At 49.2% G+C, this 21377-nt stretch overlaps 1 long non-coding RNA gene across 1 annotated transcript in view; it reads left to right on the top strand.

The window, feature by feature from the left end:
- Positions 1-21377, top strand: part of LOC144157927 (uncharacterized) — a 50865-nt gene that overhangs the window by 6120 nt on the left and 23368 nt on the right. The window contains exon 2 of the long non-coding RNA XR_013319907.1: positions 7312-7378. This is a non-coding gene — a long non-coding RNA (uncharacterized LOC144157927). The remainder of the gene's footprint in view (positions 1-7311; positions 7379-21377) is intronic.

The raw sequence follows: 21377 nt of genomic DNA, 5'->3' as shown, positions 1-21377 counted from the left end.
TCGGTGCTTTTTCTGATGAGCGCGTCTAGCTTGTCTTTCTCGACATCGATTAGCTTTAAATATGGCATTCCGTACGTGATGCTGCCGATCACAAACGCTTGAACAAGTCGGAGGAGGTTGGATTCTCTCATACCTGAGTTCTGGTTGGCCATTCTGCGAATTCGCCTACTAGTTTGTTGTGCACTCCAGTCTAAAGTAGTTATTGTCTCATTATTTCTGCGGCTGGCTCGAAGTCATAGGCCCAGTATGCGGGTAGTTTGCACTCTTTGTATTTCCTTTCCGCCTGCTTTAATCCGGACTGTCGACTTCCGATCACTAATCTTTGACCCTGGCGTGTGAAGGACGAACATTTCAGACTTTACCGCCTAACATCTCAGGCTCCTGCCCGAGGGATAGTCTTCAGTTTTATCCACTGTGGTTTGCAAAGCTTCCTCCATTTGGCCATCGTTGCCTCTTGCTATTCAGAGGGCCACGTCTTCCGCATAGATGCTGCGATTTAGATTGTATATTTTTTCGAGGCGTTCAGAAAGCCCAATCATGGCGATGTTAAAAACAAAATGCTGGATAGAGCTGGTCCTAGAAAAGTACCTCAATTTACAAGGCTTATGCCACCAAGTGAGCTTTGGCAAATTGATACATTTGCTTTCCTGTTAGTAACAAAATTATTGATGTAGTTATACATTATCTCTCCGCGTTAAAGCATTGAAGGTTGTTAAGTATACCAGTGTGTTCAACGTTGTCAAAGGCCTTCGCAACGTCAAGACCGTCCGGGCATACAGCTGTTAGGAGGGAAACCATTTGCCCTGCATTTTAAAGCAAAGCTTTTTAGCTCTACCAAACAACGGTTTTTTCGTGGCGTGCGGCACAAGAAGCTCCCAACGCGGTGGAGGCGGCGGCAGAGGCGGCGGCGGCAGTGGGGGGGAGGGTGGGGGAGGGGAGGGGCGAGGATTTCGTGTCAAGAGGTCCAAAGAGTCAAGAGGCCTAACGCGTCAAAAGGACCAATATTGGATCTCTTTACTCGTTGGACCTCTTGTCTCGTTGTACTTCTTGACCCCCCGTGGACTTCTTGACGCGGCTGAGGCGAGTCAAAAGGTCCAACGAGTAGAGGTCCAAGCTGTAACAAATCACCGCTACAAATCACGGCCACGTTTGGGCTTCGAGTCGCGGTGTTATTACGAAAAGTTGAAAGTATAACGCGTCTGTGTATAAAAGTTCTGTATGTATATAATTGTGTACCAGTTGAAATTATAACGCCTCTGTGTATTAAAGTTTTGAGTGTATATAATTGTGTATAGGTTGTGTATATATTGCCGCGAGCATGTCTTGCCTTTTTTTTACCAGCGCCTGGCCGCGCCAAGCTATTTTAGCTTTTTAGAGCTGAGCCGAGGTTTCCTCTGTTTATTGCGCGTGTTTTATGAATATGGTTTCCCCATTTTGATATATCACGTCTTTTTGATGAACAATGTTTCCGATCCAATTTGATTCTTCAGGATATAATAACGCTGAAAACTAGATGCTCACCGGGCAAACACCGCTACATTTTAATCGACGACGCCTGACCGTGCACGTCACTTTGTAGGGCGCCTCTTCAACTTTTGTGTACTTGATTTTTTCCGACATGTCATTCCATTTTAATATCATTCAACTGTTCAATAAATGGTTCCCGTAACTGTGCCATTCTGCCTCAGTAAACATTCCTAATTACACCTTTCTCGAGTAAAATAATTAGCATAGCGCGTAAAGAGTAGCTAATTGACGGGGTGTGTCGGCGTTGGGAACTTGCTAGATGGAAGCTGAATTATTTTACTTGACAGGGACGAAGAAACGCGTATATCGTGCTACACGTTGAAAGAAGATTAAATAAGTTTGGGGACTACAGCATTCGGCAACCTTTCAGAGGAGCTCGGATCACTAGTCACGACTAAAAAAACAGATCACACGAGAAACCAGGACTTGTCAAAGTTACGCAAGGAAGTACTGATGATTAACAGTACTGAGATACTAAAAGGGAAGGCTATACGTGAGATGCTGAAGTACAAATTTATAGAATTGCTATAGTATGTGTCGTAGAACGCGTAGACTGGAACACCGACCGTAAATTCTAAAAGTACAAAATATGTCACTCTAGCCGTCTGTAATCGTCACCAGGAGCCGTTATTAGCAATATAACCGCGCAGTCAGAAAAGCAGTCGGTCTACGTTTTGCCAATAACCATATAGTAGTCGTATAGTACAGAATAATAAATATAGCTAGAACAGACAGTACCCATCACAAGCAGCCATTCATCGCAATATAGACCCGCATAACTCCAAGGTGTACTGACACGAAATTTTCGTGTTACGTTTTTTTTTTCGCTCCTATGGATTAGCCCACATTAGACGGTCGATAGCAGCCTAAACACTCATTTACGGCATCGTTTTTTCGTGTTACTTTCGGTCTCACAAAACGAACGACGAGTGGCTGTCATGACAGGAAAGACCACTTGACGTCACCATTCTTGTCGCACCGCTGCGGGTCTGGACGCGCGCGCGAGCGAACGCACGCGCTCGCCCAGACCGGCCGAGCGCTTCACCATCTCTGCGCGCCTGGGCACCACGACGTCGGCCCCAAAACCATGACTTGTACACACGGTGTAGCAGCGCGCGCCAACCGCAGCAAGCGCGTCGGCTAAGTCAAGGGAGCCCCGACGTCGCCACTTTGGGGCAAGTAGCAGATGATGTCATGGCGGCCCGCTCTGGGCTTTCTCGTGCGGGCAGAGATTAAAATGGATTTAAAATATGTCATATGGAACGGCTACTGTTGGAACTTGCTGGGAGGTGTCTCCTGATAAAAAAAGAAGCATTTTACGTGGTTATCTCAGCTTTGAAATTTCGTTTCCCTACTCCTTAAAACAACCAATTATTACTACGAGATTTTATTGGATCCCGCCATTTTATAAAATGAGCTGAAGGGGTTAATGTACAGTAATCCCTCGGTATAACGAAAGCGCCTTAGTCGAAATATCGCTTTATTCGAAATTTCTTGAGGTCCTAACTCAAACACATGCATTTTAGGCCGCATTACTCGAAGCGAACGAAAAGCTTCACTCGCTTAAAGCGAAGTAGCGAGCGGAGGCGTCGCCAAGCAGCGGCGACTCAGCGGCGAGTCAGGCTGTCAACGTGGCGGGTCAACGCAAGCTGGTGTTTCCCGGGCGGTTTTTTTGTGCCTGTCATGCTCAATTCCGCCCATCGAACACTACACAAAGGATCCAAATGCGCGGTGGGGCCATTGAATTTTGTTCCTAGACATTGGTCAATGACATGGACGAGATGGTGCGCGAACACCGACGCTCATCCCATCAATTCAGCAGTGTAGTCGACAACACGGCACCAAAAAACTCTTGTGTCGCAAGCTTAACGGCTGCACAGCACGGGGAAAAATGGCCCAGTGATCATGCAAAGTCCCTATTGCAAAACCGGTCGGATTTCATGATTGCGCTGTGTACCAACAAATGAGCGGTTAATCATTTTTTCACCTCAACAAACACAACCTCAAAATCGGGCAACTGCGCTTGCGGCGCTTTCCAGTGCGAAACCCGCGTAACATTCCGTGACGCCCGCACCCCTTCTATAAAAGTGGCCACCGCCACTGCCAATCCCTGCCATTTTTGCACCTGAATAAAGTTTTCACTTCACTGAATACATTGTACTTCGATTCCTTGCAGCTGTGGGGCAATTAAAGCTCAAATGATTTAGCTTTTATCGCGTTGTCACTTGTATCGAAGCACTGCTTATAACGAAATTTTTGGCCGTCCCGCTGGCTTCATTATAACGAGGGATTACTGTATTAAGAACGGCTGAGGGTAAGTTATAAATGAAGACAAAAAAGGCAAGGCTCGTTGGACCTCTTGACGCGTTGGACCTCTTGACGCGTTGGAACTTTCGACGCGTTGGACCTGTTGACGTGTTGTACCTCCTGACCCAAATTGGACCTTTTGACTCGTTTTACCTCTTGACTCGGCTGTCACGGGACTATTGCACCTCTTGTCTCGTTGGACCTCTTGACTCATGGACCTCTTGATCAGAAGTGGGGGCGGGAGTGTGGGGGGAGGCGGAGGGTTTCATTCACGGAGCACACTCTACATGGCGTGGCGTTGTACCGGTGAATCCAGCGTACCCGCGCGCCGGAGCCTGCTCAGCCCGGCGGGCGCGACGGCGGAACCCAGGCCGTCGGCTTTGTATTCTACTTCAGCGGCGGTTGTTTTGGGCCTCTTTTGAAGCACATTCGCGCCCATTGCGAGCTTCCTTCGCACGGCTGGATTAACTTGTTCAACAGCAAGTCCTCGGTAATCCGAACCCGCGCAATTAAGTGGTGGTACGGCTAACATACGTTAAGGATTGGTTTGCAGGACGGGAAAACAAAATACAGAAACGATATGCAGACATTTGGCCACCAGAGAAAGGCTACCTTTTGCGCAGTGCTTGCCACGAATGGGACTCCGTTTGCTAACTTGGTGAATTCCAATTCGGTTGTGTTTTTATAGGTATTACAATAGGCGAAAGGAGCAACTGGTTCTGATATATAGGGATCGTAAAAGCTCTCTCGGCTTTCTCGCATATCTCAGACTTGCTAAACTAACCAGTTTAAATCGGTATAAATGGGAATCACTAAGCTCACATACCAAAATGTTTTGGTGTCTGCGCTGGTGTTGTAGTGGTGTAGCCCCAAGTCTCACCCTTCGAAAGACGCTAATCTCCGTTTTCACTCACTTCCGACTCACCGCCAAGGCTACAGCGGCTGCGTCGTCCACCGCTCTAGCCCGTCCGTGGCCGTCGCTGCTGCGGCGTTCGGGACGCCTTCCCCTGTGAATTCTAGGTACCGGCTGGCAGATTCTCTGTTTCACTCTTTGTACAGCCACGTGTGTGAATTCAAGGGACGTCGCACGGGCAATTGTTTGGGGTGTCGTTAAAATCTTTGCTTTCTAACCACCTTCACAGCGTGGATTGGAGCTTGTAATTTTCCAATCAAGGTTGGTCAAACTTATTTCCCTTTGCGCAGTCTTCTGTGGCGCTGATGTTATCGGTGCAGGGTGGCCTACCTTTATTTTCCTGAACTTCTGACTAATCACTCAATGAATATGCGCCAATGGGTGCTCTCCTTCGAAATGTTTCTCCTCCTCATCAATAAAACTTTTTAGATGTGACGCTGAGAGGAGCATCTCTTGCCGGCGGCCCTGTCCTGCGTCCGTCGTCGTCGTTGTACGCGTCCGCACAGATGCGTCTCTCCTACGCTCACCCCCTCTCCTCTCTCCGATAGCGAACTATCTCGCCCTACATCTGCGGGCGCGTGGCGCAGCGCACTCTCACTGCGCTGATGGGTGGCGCTGCGCGCTGTGCGCATGTGCAGTACTCTCTCTCTCTCCGCGGTCTCCTCTCCTTCGGGTGCGCTACGCCCGCATCCCTTCGCGTGGAACCCAGAGATGTGATTGAAACGCAATTCACGTTCACTACGCGTTTCACGCAATTCGACTAATCGACCCAACGGAAACACCTAACGGAACCCCCCTTCAGCGTCGCATAACACCAGGGTTCCCGCGAGGGGAGGTGGGCGTAATTTTTTGGTGCGTATCCATTTATGAGTTAAGTAATTTCACATGCTTGCTAAACTTCTTGGGTGCGCTTTGGTCCGCCTATCGTATTTTTGGCATCCGTTGTTTGCTTTTTTGTTGATCTTTGCTTGCAGCAGTTTCTGCGTTTCTAGTTTTTTCCCCCGGTAAATATCCCATTTTCTCTTCGCTATCTCGGGTTCTTTTTGCCTCTCCATGTTCTTTTGACGCTTTTCGCCGCTGGTGACTAGCCTGTTTTACTTTCTTATTCTATCAGATTCTTGACTTTCACTTGCTTGTCTACCGGTATCGCTGTTTGTCATCATTCATCTTATGCTTCAGGAACGCGATCACTTCGTGGTAATCCCAATTTTTGTCTGGGTACTTATTGATTTCATCTTCCATCACATCAGTGATGACCTTTAACTGTTGATTATTAAAATTAGTTCCTCAGGTTGTACCGATTTTTAAATTTGCCGGGATTGCGCCTCCAAAGTGCAAGGTAAGCCATTTGGGGTCGCTTCCTAAGCTAATCTTCCTAAGGTCGCGCACCTAGCACGCCACCTGTTGGTAAAGTGCGCGACTGTTTACGCTGCATATAAACGCGTCTTTCTTTTTATTTGATAACGGGATGTCATCTTAAATTTTCATTTGTAATCAAAATAATTCTGGCACTCTCTTGCGTTTGTGTAGCCTAACGATAATTGTTGTGATTTAAAACTACCCCCAAGCCAGCGAGTGTGGACAGAAAACACTAATGATTTAACTACAACACGGATCGTAGGATCCTGCGATATGTGGTTGACTGTTTGTGCTGGTCTGCTTTAGCTGTGTTGATTACTGTGTCCAGATTGCGTGGCATTTTGATTTTGTTTTTGTTAATAAAAGTTTTTTCTATAGTCTAGAGCCAGGTGTTACCCTCCTTTTTTCTATTTATTGCTGTCCAGCGATAATAAAACTTCAGTTGTTAGTCAGCGCTGTGTTATTCTACTTCTCTGTTGTCATGTTCTTTCGCGCTGTTATCTCAGAACTAATTATCTACACTAATTAAAAAAATCATAAAACTAACTTTTTTCTAAATTCTAAATTCTTTCAGAACGTAGTCAAAAAACACATCCAATACTTAGAATAGGACGTGAAAATGTACCTCAGCCAACAATTACTGTTATATGCCCATCACTCAACTTAGAAACTTGCTCAAGAAAATCTCCTTTTCCCACTCTTGGCGATCTTCGAGCGCCTGAGTTATGTCATTAAAGCGGTGTCGCGGATATTGGCGGTCTTTTCTTCAGTTGCAGCAATAAACGCATTCGATAGCCACTCTAGAAAAAAGCCACAAAAGCAAAGCAAGAACGGAAGGCGGGTCTCCTGGGATGAGCAAGTCACCCAGTGCCGCTCTGTGCTGGTGATAATTCCACCTAACTGATTATTTGCTTCCAGACGCGAACGAATGAGTGAAAGCGTTTATCGCAGGTGTTGCAGGGTCCTGCAACACTTCCGATGAGCGCGTTTACTCTCTTCTTCACGTCTCCAAAGCAGCAATATTTTTCATATCTTCTCAAAGAGTCTGGTAATATTTATCAAACAACCTTCGCGTACCTCCATTATCCTCTCAAGATAAAGCCGTAACTTAGGGTTGTGCCCAGGCGAGAAGAAAATTGTATCAGTGTCTATAATCGCAGAACCTTTGCTCCTACTTTTAGTGCACTCCATTATGTCTTTTACAGAAACGGAAACCTCGTTCCTCTTTTCAACCATTCGGGATTCTTTGGTCACGGGGGGTGCCTCCGTACAGTAAGTTTATTTTAAAAAATATGCAGGCTTATTTTTTTGCTTCCGAACAACACAAAAAATGAACTAGGTCTTAAGGTGTAGGTTTGCATGCATATTCGGTTTAATAATTGTTTTTAGCTAAATCTCAGAGTAAAGTCTTCTGAAATGTTGCAGGAAAAGAACAAGTCATTGCCGCTTTACGCATAAGCTAAACATATGCAGTTATAAACTGGAGAAAATTTTCTGTCAAATCAGCGAAGGCTATTTGGCTACAACAAGTCCACGTTCACGTGTCCTCACTTCCTTGTGCCTGCTCGTCAAAGCTTCTCTAGACGGATTCCCCTGACGACTACGATTGTCATTTTCAAATTAATAACGCTGGCGTGTCTGAATTGTCCTTCGTGTTTTATACTCGCGGCGCCTACGGAAGTAAATTCAACGTTGATTTTTCTACAATGAACTTTTAAAATGCGAAGCTATTTTCGCCACAAGGTGAAGTCATGGAAAGCGATATGGGAGACGGGAAGGGGACTTCGCAGCCGGTGGCTAGTCAGGATTTTTAAAGCAAACCTCTCTAGCTCTACCAACCAACGGTTCTTTCATGGAATTCGGGACAAGAAACTCCCAACGCGGCGGAGGCGGCGGCAACGGCATGCGGGGGGCGGGGGGGGGGCGGGAGAACAGATTCGCGTCTATTGCAAGCTTCCTTCGCACGGCTTTAATAACTACTTCGACAGCAGCAAGTCGTGGGTATACCCCGAACCCGACAAAATTAAGTGCTCGTACGGCAAAGATACGTTAAGGATTGGTTAACAGGACGGGCAAACAAAATGTAGAAACCATATACAGACGTTTCGCCGCTAGAGAAAGGCTACCTTTCGCGCACTGCTTGCCAAGAATAGTACTCCGTTCTCTAAATTGGTGAACGCCAATTCGGTAGTTTTTTTTTTCAGAATTATTACAAAAAGCAAAAGGAGCAACTGGTTCTTATAAATAGGGATTATAAAAGTTCCCTCAGCTTTCCCCCAAATCTCAAACATACTAACCGAACTAGTTTAAATCGGTATAAATTGGAATCACTAAGCTCACATGCTGAATTGTTTCCGCGTCTCCGCTTGTGTGGAGTAGGGGTGTAGGCCCAAGCTAGCACGTCAGGATGCCTAAGTTCCGCTGTCTCACCCTTCGAAAGATGCTCCTCTCCGTTTTCTCTCACTTCCGACTCACAGCCGGGCTACAGCGGCGGCGTCGTCCGCCGCTCTAGCCCAGGCGTGGCCGACGCTGCTGCTGCGTTCGGGACATCACCCCCTGCGAATTTCAGGTAACGGCAGGCAGAATGTCTGGTTGCACTATTTGTAGAGCCTCGTGTGTGAATTCAGGTGAGTAGTAGTAGTAATAATTTTATTTTGCCCAAAAGTTGTGGTGATTGCACCACTGAGCTGTTCGCTCAGTCATCTAGACAGCGGGGCTCCCGGTGTTTTGGGAGCTCGGTGTCTTCAGCCAACTGGGCGAGGGCTTCTTGCACGTGGGGAGCTGGGCTAGAGATGGCAGCCTCCCACTCGGTTAGGGATGATATTTTATGAAGGATGGGATGATTTCTTCTACGTGATGCGGGTATTAATAGGCATGACCAAATGATGTGGTGAAGTGATGCTCGTTCCACAGAACAAAAGGGGCAAGCGTCCTTATATTCGCCAGGATATATGATGGACATGAGATGTGGAGCGGGGAATGATAATGTTTGGAGCTGCCCGAGAAGGACTGCATGCCTTCGACTGAGCGATGGATGCGGTGGTGGAAAAATTGTCCGATCCTGGCGGAAATGGTCAAGGATATCGCCGAAAGTATGGAGACGGTCCTTATAGCCGAAAGGTTGCGGGATATCTTCAGGGGTCCTATGAGGCTCTCGGCGAACCATATCTCGAGCAGTCTCATTGGCTCTCTCATTTCCCATCAGGCCAGAATGTGCCGGTGACCAGATGATGCGGAATGTCCGGCTATGAGGTGTGGGCCCTTGCGAGATGGTTGCCAAGGTTCTAGATGATACCCTGCCGTTTAAAAAATTTAGTACGGCCGATTTAGAATCGGTTATGATGTTAAGATGCGGAGACCGGCTGTGGGCTATGGCTAGACCAATTGCCATTTCCTCTGCCTCTGTGCAGGAAGTGCAGCTTACAGATGCTGTAGCGATGGGGCTCCCCTTGGAGTCGACCACCGCTAGTACCGATGCGTTCCTGTCTTGATATGGGGCGGCATCGGTGTATACCACAGGAGACCCCGGTGGGTGTTGTTTGGCAAGGACCTTCGCTCTTGCCTCACGGCGTTCCTTATTGTGGATGGGGTGCATTCGCCTAGGCGTTAGGGACACTCTGATGACATTCCCCAGAGGAGACGGAATGGCAACAAGTCGCGTGTAGTGTGGTGTTTGGGGTACCAGTCCCAAAGACTTCAGGATGCACCGACCGGCAGAGCTGCGAGAAAGCCTCTCTAGCTGTGCGGTTCGCTGTGCCTCTATAAGTTCGGAGAGGGTATTGTGTATCCCGAGGCGCAGTAGGTTTGCAGTTGATGTGTGTTGGGAGAGGCCGAGCGCTCGCTTGTGTGCCGTACGGATGAGGCTATCAACTTTCTCCTGCTCCGTCTTCCGCAGGGTGAGAAACGGCAATGCGTATGTAACGCGCGAGATGACGAAGGCCTGCACCATCTTTATGAGGTTGGACTCCTTGATGCCCTTGTGCCTCGTCGAAACCCTGGAGATGAGTCGGGTGGTTTGATATACCCCCTTCTCGATCTCTCTGAGTGCATCTGTATGCCGGCCATTAGCATTTAGGCGGAGTCCCAAAACCTTTATGGAGTGAACTATGGGAATGTTGGCTCCTGATGATGTGGTTACGGTTATTATTGGTGGGAGTTTATGATTTGGTTTGTAGATGAAAAGCTCCGATTTTTGGGGGGAACACGACAAGCCGCGCACGGCTGCGTACTCCTCAATGGTTTGGGTTGCCCGTTGCAGGGCTTCCTGGATTTGGCCGTCGGAGCCTCGAGCAACCCACAGGGTGATGTCGTCTGCATATATGGAATGATGTAGGTAGGGTATGTCCGAGAGAAGGGCCGGAAGGTCCCTCATAGCGAGGTTAAACAAGAAAGGTGACAGTACAGATCCTTGGGGCGTTCCTAGGCTACCCAGTTTAATGGGGTCCGATTGGATGTTTCCGAAATAAAGGGTGAGTATACAAGATGAGAGGAACGATTTAATGTAGTTGTACGTGCGCTCTCCAAAGCCATTCTTGTTCACCATCTGTAGTATGACCGAATGCCGCACAGTGGCGAAGGCTTTGGAGATATCTAAGCCGAGGATAACCTGAGTTGTGTGCTTTGGCGCGTATGCCGAATCCAAAATGTGATGTTGTAGTTGCAACATAAGATCCTGAGTGCATAGATGAGGGCGAAATCCTAGCATGGTGTGAGGGAACAGCTGAGTCTCTTCGGCGTGTTCAGTGAGTCGGGTCAAAACAACATGCTCTAGTAGTTTCCCTAGGCATGATGTTAGGGATATGGGTCTGAGATGATCGATGTGTGGCGGTTTCCCAGGCTTTGGAATGAGTATGGTCTTGGCCGTTCGCCATTTTTCCGGAATTTTACCCTGTGTCCAACATTCATTAAAAAGTGCCGTGATTCCAGTAATGGATGAGTCATCCAACTGCCGAAGAATCTTATTAGTAATCTGGTCAGGGCCAGGGGCCGACCTAATGTTTAGCTTATAAATGGCAGCCTTGACCTCGGCTTCTGTAAAAGGTGCATCTAAGGCGGCGTTGGCCTCTCCGGTGTATGGCGGGTGTTCTGTTGGAGGGCCTTGTGGTATGTACTTGTTGTGTAAATATGTGATGAGTGCATGTCGCGTCCCCGGATAGTTGTGTATCAAAAGGGACACCGCTTGGTTGTGGGACGACTTGGTCGACGTCGGATCAAGAAGGTGGCGTAAGATATTCCAAGTCCTTTTGGTACTGAAAGTGTGATTTAGGGAATCACATAATGAATACCAGTTTTCCAATACCAATCTGGATGCGTGATTCTCAATCTCTCGATTAATGTAAGCTATTTTTCTGCGTAGGCCACGGCTGTGTTTGTGGTGGATCAGTCTGTTTTTGAGGCTGTCTCTAGCCTGGATGAGGTTGGACAGACGCGAGTCTAGCGGCGGTAGGCTGTGGTCTGATTGTATGATTTTGGTTGCTTTTCCGACCCTGCTGCGTAACTCCTCCTCCCATTCTGAGAGAGTGTCGAGTGTAGGTGTAGTGTCTTGTGTTGTTTTACGAAAGAGGTCCCAGTCGATGAACGTGTTGTTTCTTTTTTGGGGAGATTTTAGGTATGCGGGTACCTCGATTTGGATGAGCTTATGATCACTGCCAAAGTCCTGCCCACTGTTCGCCCGTTTAACCTCTCCTGTTATGTTTTTGGTGAATGTTAGGTCAGGTGTCGTATCTGCACAGACGCTGTTTCCCTGACGTATGGGAAACAGGGGGTCGGTATGTAATGTTATGTGTTCATTTTGTGCAGCTTCCCACAGCCGGCGCCCTTTAGGTGTGGCCCTTGGGTAGCCCCAAGCGCAATGCTGCGCATTAAAATCGCCTAGGATGACTATGGGTTGCTTACCCGCTGTACACAGAGCTCCATGGATTAGGGAAAGAAGAGGGCCAGAGTCCTTTTCCCTCGGACTGCTGTAAATATTTAGAACAAATAGGCTGGTCCGCCGATTTACGTTTGTGACAATTTCGATAAATGTGTGATCCACCTCGCTGTCTATGTCGTGTTCTTGCGCTATCACATTACGGCGAGTAAGAATGGTTGTTGCAGGTGGATTTCGGGACTTAGGCATGAAAGTTTTGTAGCTGGCTAATCTGGCTACTGCGCCAACTTCTTGTAGGCAAATTACGTCAGGGATCGAACCCACAAGATTGTTTTCTAAGGCCTGCTGAAGGATGCCCCTCTTTCGGCGGTATCCTCTGCAGTTCCACTGCCAAATGATGATGTTATTCAGCGCCATGGTCTTTTTCGTCTAATAATGAGGGGCGATTGTATGGTTTGGATGCTTTCTTAAGAGACGGTCGAGATTCTATTTCTGCCAGTCGTGCTTCCAAGGCTGATAATTTAGAAAGGATAAGATCAGCCTGCGCTTGAAATGGTTTGTAGCTAGGGCTCATGGCCTCCTTAACCTCCTTAGAAATTTTCTCAATGCCTGCCATGAATTCCACTTTTGTGACGTAGATGGAGCTACAGTCCGATTCCTCTTTGGGGGGACTACAGAGGGAATGTGATGCAAGGACGACTTCGCTTTCCATGGGGGAGTTGGAATCGCTATCTATGGGGCCATTGGTATCGGCCACGTTTGCGTTGGTGAGTGTGGCTATGTGTTTTTGTAGTTCAGCTACCTTGGCGCTAAGCTTTTCGTTTTCTTCCAGGGTGTTCAATAGGAGTTGTTTAAGTTCAGCTACCTCGCTATATGATGATGGTGGTGATGTTCGGGGAGCTACCATCTCAGCCCAGCTCACCTTTGCGGATGCTGAATTGTTGATCTTCTGGAAGGGATGCTTGGGTCCGTACGCAGGGCCCGATGCACGGGTAGCGCCAGGTTTCTCCTCCGTGCTAGCAGGTGGATCAGCTGCGGCCCTCTGCTTGCGGAAGCCTGGCGGCGTTGCCTTCCCACGGGGCGCTGATGGATGTCGGGCACCGTCTTGCCTTGGTATCTGGATGTTGGATGGCTTGCTTGAAAAAGACGGTGGCTTGAAGCGTTGTGTGCAGCTTTTGTCTCCAAAAGGGTGGTCTCCTTTGCAGAGGGGGCATTTAGGCGTGCACGAATGTGGTTTGTCTTCTGAGGTATTCTGCCCACATCCCTGGCAGCGGCTGGGTGTCGGATTCGGGCACACGTCAGCCCTATGCCCCACTGCTCCGCAGGCAAGGCATGCTTCCGATTTTTGCTTGTGTATGTAGCAGCGAAATTCCGCTCCGCCGTAGTATATAAGGAGGGGGACTTTAGGTCGATCAAATGCGATGAGAGCGGTGTTTGTAGTCCCCATACGTCTGGCGTGTATTGCCTGGGGGTTAGCAGAATTAACGATGTTATCAATGATGTCTTGCGGTGTGTCCTCGGGCGGAATCCCGTGTATCACTCCTTTACAGGTGTCTTCCGGGGAGGCCACATAAGGGAGGGTGCTGTAGGCGCGATTCTCAATGTTGAGTTGGCGCACCATGCTGTATGTTTTCGCACTCTCTATGCTTGGGGTGCTCATAACAAACTCGTTTCTAGCCGCGTTGGGACGGAGGATGTCTTCTGAGGCTTGTAGTTTGGTGAGCCCAGCAGCAACGAGGGTTGCCGAGCGTAGGATGGCGGCGCTTATTTTGGAGACATCGAGTCCTCCTTGCGGGCGGAAAACGACTTTCACGTGCTCCCGTGGTAGTGGGGGTAGACGTAGTGCATGCTTAGCAGTCCCTTGCTTAATCGGATAGGGGCTCACCATTCCCTGCGAGGGCTTCTCGGCGCGTAGGGCTTGAAGCCTTTTCTGACTGCGGTTGCGGTAGCAGACCATCCAGCCTCGTTCTTCGGTCACTTCGGAGGGGTCGATGTCCTCTCCCGGTACCGTCGAGGTGTCCATGTCGGTAGTCGGAGTCGCTTCATCCGAGTTCGAAGCGGGCGCCATGCGTTGAGGTGCGTTGGTTGCCGACGTGGCTGCCGTTGGCTGGCCGCCGCGCGACGGCGAAGGGGGGGGGGGGGCTGTTCTATATTAGGCCTAGCCGCGCAGCCTAGCGTGGTGGGCGCTGAGCGCACCGGCGGTTGAGTATGAAAACGTTCTCACTGCGCCGTAAGACTGGTCCAGGGGTTTCCGGGGGCGAAAAGTCCACTCGTGGGATTCCTTTCAGACGTCTGACGACGATTTGGACTCGGAGAGAGGCATCTTTCGCAGGAGCGATGTGAACCGGCCTTTCGCCCAGAGCAGCGCCACCACGCGTCGCATGGGCAATTGTTGTGGGTGTAGTCCCAAGCTTTGCTTTCCAACCACGTTCGCAGCGTGGATTTGAGCAATTATTTTTAACCCAGGTATAACATTTCTGCTGCAAAGGTAGTTTACCTAATCCACCAGGGTCACATTCCACCCTTTTCGCCGAAAAGGGCGTAAAACTCTTGCCATGTTGCAAGCACCTTTGAAAGGTTTCTTTGAGTAAAAAAAGGTGAAGGTGGTTGGAAAGCAAAGCCTTAAACGACACCCCCAACAATTGGCCATGCGACGTCACTTAAATTCACACACGTGGCTCTAGAAAGAGTGAAACCAGAGATTCTGTCTGCCGTTAACTGAAATTCGCAGGGGGTGATGGCCCGAACGCAGCAGCAGCGTCGGCCACGGCTTGGCTAGAGCGGCGGACGACGCCACCGCTGTAGCCCGGCGGGGACTCGGAAGGAAGAGAAAACGAAGAGGAGCGTCTTTGGAAGGGTGAGACAGCGGAACTTAGACATACTGACGTGCTAGCTTGGGCCTACACCACCACGCGACACAAGTGCAGACATCCACACAATTCGGCATTCGAGCGTAGTGATTCCCATCTATACCGATTTAAACTAGTTTAGCAAGATTCAGACATGCGAAAAGCTGAGTGAAATTTTAAAATCCCTACTTATCAGAACCAGTTGCTCCTTTCTCTTTTTCTAATACCTCTTAAAACCCAACCGAATTGGTACGCACCAATTTAGAAAACAGCGTCACATTCGTGGCAAGCAGTTCACAAAAGGTCGCACTTCGCTAGCGGCCAAATGTCTGTATATGGTTTCTACATTTTCTTTCCCCACCCTGCAAACCAATCCCTAACGTATCTTTGCCGTAGGACTTTTTAACTGCGTCGGGTCCGGTTTACCGAGGACATGCTGTCGAATAAGTTAATCAATCCATACGAAGGAAGCTCGTAATGGACGCGAATCTGCTCTAAAGTAGGCCCAAACCAACCACCGCTAAGGCAGACGGCAAATCTTACGGAATGTTTTCCGCCATCGCGCCCGCCGGGCTGAGCAGGCCCTGGCGCGCGGGGAACGCTGGGTACGCCGGGGAACGCCGCGCCATCCAGAGTGTGCTCCGTGAGTGAACCTCTCCGACCGACCCCTCACCTCCCCCCTTGCCGCCGCCGCCTCCGTCACGTTGGGAGTTTCTTGTCCCGCACTCCACGAAAGAACTGTTGGCTGGTAGAGCCAGAAAGCGTTGCTTTAAAAAAGGCTGTGCCTGTATACCTCCTACCACAACGGCGCAAGTTTGCGTAAACACTAAAGTAGGTGTGGGTAGCGCAGCTACGCGTGACAATGTGGGTCGGCTGAGCACGCAGCACGACACACAGACACATCAACACGCACAAGCCGCACTTGGAAATTTGAGGAAGCAAACCTACGGAATGCATGGGAAGAGCGAATATATAGTTAGCATGCAAATGTAACTGCTCGTGTGGCTTTTATAGCAAGCAGAGGAAACTGCTCTGATAGAGTCGGTTGGAGTGCGGCGGAAATGAAATACTTTATCGCCAATTTTAGAAATATTGCCGCGAACGATGCATTGGGTTTGTTTATTTAGGTTTTGCTTTTACCGCTCGGCTGTGCCGTTCAGTGTTATCTTTATGTGCCTAGAAACGCGTGTTCTATTCTTTCTTTCTATGCCACTTGTGTTATCTCTTGTAATAGAGGAGAGCGTTCCGAACTACTGTGAGCCGCCTAGAATAATCTTCTTTGTGCTGGATGTAATTCGACGATTCCAGAAACACTCGCGCCCAAAGATAAATTCCCGCGGAGCCGACGCCGCGGCATTCTAATCGCCGACACCCGTCTACGCACGTCACTTTGTTGACTGCTGTTTCACCGTCTGTGTATTCTTTGAGTTGTTGGGGGAGCACAAGTTTTCCTTCAAGACAGCTGTGTCGTCTTTGGCTACGTGACATCTGGTGAAGGTGCGGGGTATCGATCCCCGTAATTCTCAAAGATTCATGGACACCGTGCTAGCCGGCCCGAAGTGGCCCACCTGTCTCGTGTACCTCGACAACGCTGTGGTATTCACCCGGACTTTCGACGAACACCTTGCAAGATAGGAGAAGGTACTCGGTTTAATTCCCACGTCGGGGTTAACGCTGAAGCCTTAAAAGTGCCGCTTCGCGTACGAGGAACTCAAGTTTTCGGGCCATGTCGTCAACGCCCCGGGAGTCCTGCCTGATCGGGCGAAAACTTCAGCCACAGCGAACTTCCAAAGACCTTAAGATAACAAGGGCGGGCGAAGATTTCTCGGACTGTGCGCATACTACTTGCGCTTCGTCGCAAATTTTACTCGGATTGCAGAGCCACTCACACGCTTGACGAAAGATAGCACCCTTTTTAGCTGGGAAAATGCCCAAGAAAAAGCATTCTTCGAACTGCAACAACGCCTGCAAAACCCGCCCATGCTTGCTCATTTCGGCGAAAACGCCGAAACGGAAATACACACGCACGCCAGTGATATAGGCTTGGGTGCTGACCTCGTCCAAAAGCAAAGCGGTTGCGAAAAAGTAAGCGCCTTTGCCAGCCGTGGTCTGTCGAAAGAGCAGAAAAACTACTCAGCCTCTGAGAGGAGTGCCTCGCCATCATATGGGCAGTTTCGAAATTTCGCCCATAAGTGTATTATAGACCATTCAATGTTATGACAGACCACCATGCGCTGTGTTGGCTGGCCGATTTGAAGGACCCCTCTGGCCATATTGTGCGGTGGAGCTTGCGCCTGCAAGAGTTCGACGTTACAATCGCCTTTAAATCCGGTAGAAAACACTCAGGCGCCGACCGCCTGTTCGGCGCCCCCGTCGACCCACCACCACAGGACTACGATGAATACACCGCGTTCTTCGGAGTCATGACAGAGAGCGACCTAGCCTCCCAGCAGCGTGCCGACCCCGACTTACGCGTCATGATCGACTACCTCAATAGATGCAACGTCGCCGTGCCTAGGGCCTTCAAACGCAATTTACCAGCATTCAACCTGAAAAACTCCGTCCTCTTAAAGAAGAATTTCAGCCCCGGAACGAGAACGAATTATCTTCTTGTGATCCCCGCAGACCTTCGGGACAAACTTTTGGAAGCATGCCACGACGACCCGTCTTCCGGACATCTCGGCACAGCTCACAGTATTGGAGAAAATACCGCCATCTCCACGAAGTGAGTGATGATGAGAGGGGCGAAGCTAAAATTCTTATCGGCAAAAATGTGAAAAATTCGCCCAGATATCATATAAAGACTCGACACGTTGTTATAGGTCTTCCTGACGGCGCACCATCTGAATTAGTGAACGACATAAGGCGCGTTCGTAGCCATGCTCGCGTCTCCGTTTGTAGCGCAGTGGGAAGAGCGCCACGTACCTCCCGTTGCGGCCAGAGAGTCGTGGGATCGAAACCGGGGCCGCTGCGTCAAGACCACCACTCCTCGCTCGCAAAGCTTGAGACTTCCCACCGCTCTGTTGACAGGCCCATCGACGACGTCGATGTTTCTGGTGATCATTTAGGGATTGTCTGGGACGCTGGGAATCTCTATTGGTAAGTTTGTAAATTCGGTGTGTGACATTTTAGCCATCATGGCCATCGCCTTCTCCTGAGCGTCTTGTGTCGCGTACCCCCGGTACGTGTCTTGAGCTCTCAGACGACGAACGACAACCTCTTCTACTTCCTATCCTCCTTGTTGGGTAGCAGTGAACGCGTCATACGTTTTGACCTCTTCGGCCAATGTTTGGTTGGCCAATCCCTAGGGGCATCCTGCCACAATCATCATCCGTGGTATGTACAAGGCAGCAACGAGGGACAGGACAGGGCCTGAGCAAGAGGAGCTTCGCCCCTAAAACCAAGGAGAAGTACTATTGGCCCCGATTTACATCCGACGTCACCCGCTACGTCTGGAGCTGCCGTGACTTCCAGCGACGAAAAACGCCGCCGACGATACCCGCCGGGCTCCTACAGCTGATCGCCGTCCCATCAAGGCCCTTCCAACAGGTTGGAATGGACCTTCTGGGCCCGGTCCCCCACGCCACGATCCGAGAACAAGTGGATTGTCGTAGCGACAGACTACATGCCCCGCTACGTAGAGACCACCGCTCTTCCGAGGGAGACTGCACAAGAAGTCGCAAAGTTCTTCATCAACCAAATTGGGCTGCGACATAGAGCAACTGAAGTCCTTAATACGGACCGCGGAACGGCCTTCACTGCGGAGCTTATGCAAGGAATCTTGCCCTACAGCAACACGGATCACCGAAGAAGGGCGGCCTACCACCCCCAAACGAACGGACTAACAGAACGTCTGAACAAGACGATTGCAGATATGCTGTCTATGTACATCGACGTTGACCATAAGACTTGGAACGAAGTCCTTCCGGCTATCCAGGAAACTACGCAGATGACACCGTTCGAGCTTGGCTACGGAAGACGACCCACTACGATGCTTGACGCCCTGCTTTCGCACGGAGAAGATCACGACCTCAACGCCGACGTCCAAGGATACCTTCAGCGAGAGCAGGAGGCGAGCCAGCTCGCGCGAGTTCGCACAACGGAGCAGCAGCTGGTAGATTCCGGACGCTACAACCTCCGACGCCGAGACGCCGAGCACCGCCCAGAGGATCCTGTGTGGGCTTGAACTCCTATCCGACGACGTGAACTCAGTGAGAAGCTTCTACGGCGGTATTTCGGACGCTACCGGATTCTACAACGTGTTGGCCAACTTACCTACGAGGTAATCCCCGATGGTGATTGCGGAACATCACGACGACGCACGCGGACAGAATTCGTCCACGTGGTTCGCTTAAACCCTTTCTACGCACAATTATGGACGTTTATTTTTTATTTGTTCGGACTTTCGCTTATCTAAGCATCGGGTAGATGCACTCTTACAGGGGGGTTAATGCAGCGAACCATGCATTGCATTTGCTTATTTATGTTTTGTTTTAAACGCCCGGCTGCGCCGTTCTGTGTTATCTTGATGACAAGAAACGCATGTTCCATTCTTTCTTTCTATGCCGGCTGTGTTATCTCTTCTGATAGGAAGAGCGTTCCGAACTGTCGTGAACAGCCTAGAATATTCTTCTTTGTTCTGGATGTAATTCGACGGTTCCAGAAACACTCCCGCCCAAACATAAATTCCCGCGGAGCCGAGGCCACGGCATTCGAATCGCCGACACCAGTGCACGCACGTCAATTTGTTAACTGCTGTGTCGCCGCATTTGTATTCTTTGAGTTGTTAGGGTAGCACAAGTTCGGTCCAATAAACTTGTTTTTTCTTCAAGAAAGCTGCGTCGTACTTGGTTATGTGACAATATGAATTTTAATGTCAGTTCATACAACTCAGCTTTGGGAATTGCCAAAACTTTTTAATCGTCAGGCCGAGTGGGCAAAGTGATATAGCTATTGTGTTCCAAAAAAGATTCAAATTAATAACGGCAGAACACCTATTTCATAGCGTACCAACACCCTACAAGTATGGTTTTCATATAATTTCATCATTCTGTCCGCAATTAAAATGACGTTGGCACAACCAAAAAGGGGTGTCAGCACCTTCCAGCAGTATTCACATCTTTTGCAGAGGACTAAAATGCAAAAAGGCAGTGTGTGCGTTAAAAGTACTTATTTTTCAATGCATTAAAAACTTTCTATTTTTCATACAAGCAAACCATAATAGGCTACACTTTTCGTGTTATTATACGCAATTCACAATTGTTAGTCTGATCGGTTTACAAGAAAAAAAGGTTCAGGCGAATAACACGGATTCGTGCGTTGTATAGTTATCGCCCAGAAACTATTAGAATTTACGATAATACTATCTAGATATCTAGGGAGCTGTACTGCGAGAAAATAGGTTTTACGGGGGTGTATACGAAGATTTTCTACGAGCGAAGGAATATTTCTACTCCACGGTCTGTATTACAATTTATACTCGCATAATTATTAACTAGAGAACCCACAATTCACATCGTTTCAAAACCGAAAAAAATGGAGGGTGTTTAGATGGTGTAACTAAACCCGACCGGGCTATTGTAGCACAAAGAACAAATGTGCAAGCAGCTTTAACCTCCCTAATCACGCCTATCTAATACCATTATAGAGCATTAGGGGAGAATGTGCAAAAGGGTGTTCGGACAACAACATGGGAAAATTTGCGCAGCTTGCACTAGTGGTGCATGACTGGAGAAACAGCAGAGCGGGGGGCGGGGGGGGACAGCGGATTCCAAGAGAGAGAGCCGTTGGGACGGCACTCCAAAGCAAATACCATTTAAGTATGTACAGTGTCTTTTTTTTTCAGTAGCAATCGTCGACATCCCATTGGTAGTAATCTTCCGACGGCACAGCCGCATAGGGCAATTTCTTTTGTAGAGCGTCCCGGCCCCGCTAGACCTCCACTTCTTCGTTAGCTGGTCCGGCAGCCATCTCTAAGTGTGTTTTGGAAAGGGAAGGCTTCACAGACGTACGCTATATTTCTTTCTTTTGCTAAAGCCACTGCGCTAGACGATGCCGCTGGGCGGTAGCCGCGAGGCGCGCGCTCACGTTCGCTCGTTTTTTTGGTGACAGAGCTCTCAAGTGGTGCAAGCCATACCGTTCTTAGTCAGTAAACTAGACAGGAAATGGCAACTGAGAGTACATGTTGTCGGGGGGGGGGGAAGACCACCGATTATGTATTGGCCTTGTCAGGAAAATTGTATTCTTTAGTGGTTTTGGGGATTTGCTTTCTTTACTATGCATTACCACGTGTGCCAGCTACAAGGTAGCCAAACTCCTCCCTGTTCCGTTGTAGCCGTGAGCCGTTGCAACTGCTTGTTCGGTGAAAGAGCAGGAAGTGCGTGGTCCTACCTAACATTGGTTATGCCGGAGCACGGCCGGACTGGAGGAGCGGCGAACGCGCACTTTCAAGTGCGCGCCCGCCGCTCCTACAGTCCGGCCGTGGCCGGAGTTGAAAGAACGTACGAATGATAAGCCGCTGCGAAAGTTGCAGCTGACGCAAAAAATTCCCCCG

This window comes from Haemaphysalis longicornis, unplaced genomic scaffold (genome assembly GCF_048455015.1).
Source record: "Haemaphysalis longicornis isolate Haplotype H1 unplaced genomic scaffold, Haemaphysalis longicornis Haplotype H1 scaffold_10, whole genome shotgun sequence".
NCBI classification, from domain to species: domain Eukaryota; kingdom Metazoa; phylum Arthropoda; class Arachnida; order Ixodida; family Ixodidae; genus Haemaphysalis; species Haemaphysalis longicornis.
Note: the sequence above shows the minus strand (reverse complement) of the source record. Positions and strands in the feature narration are given on the sequence as shown.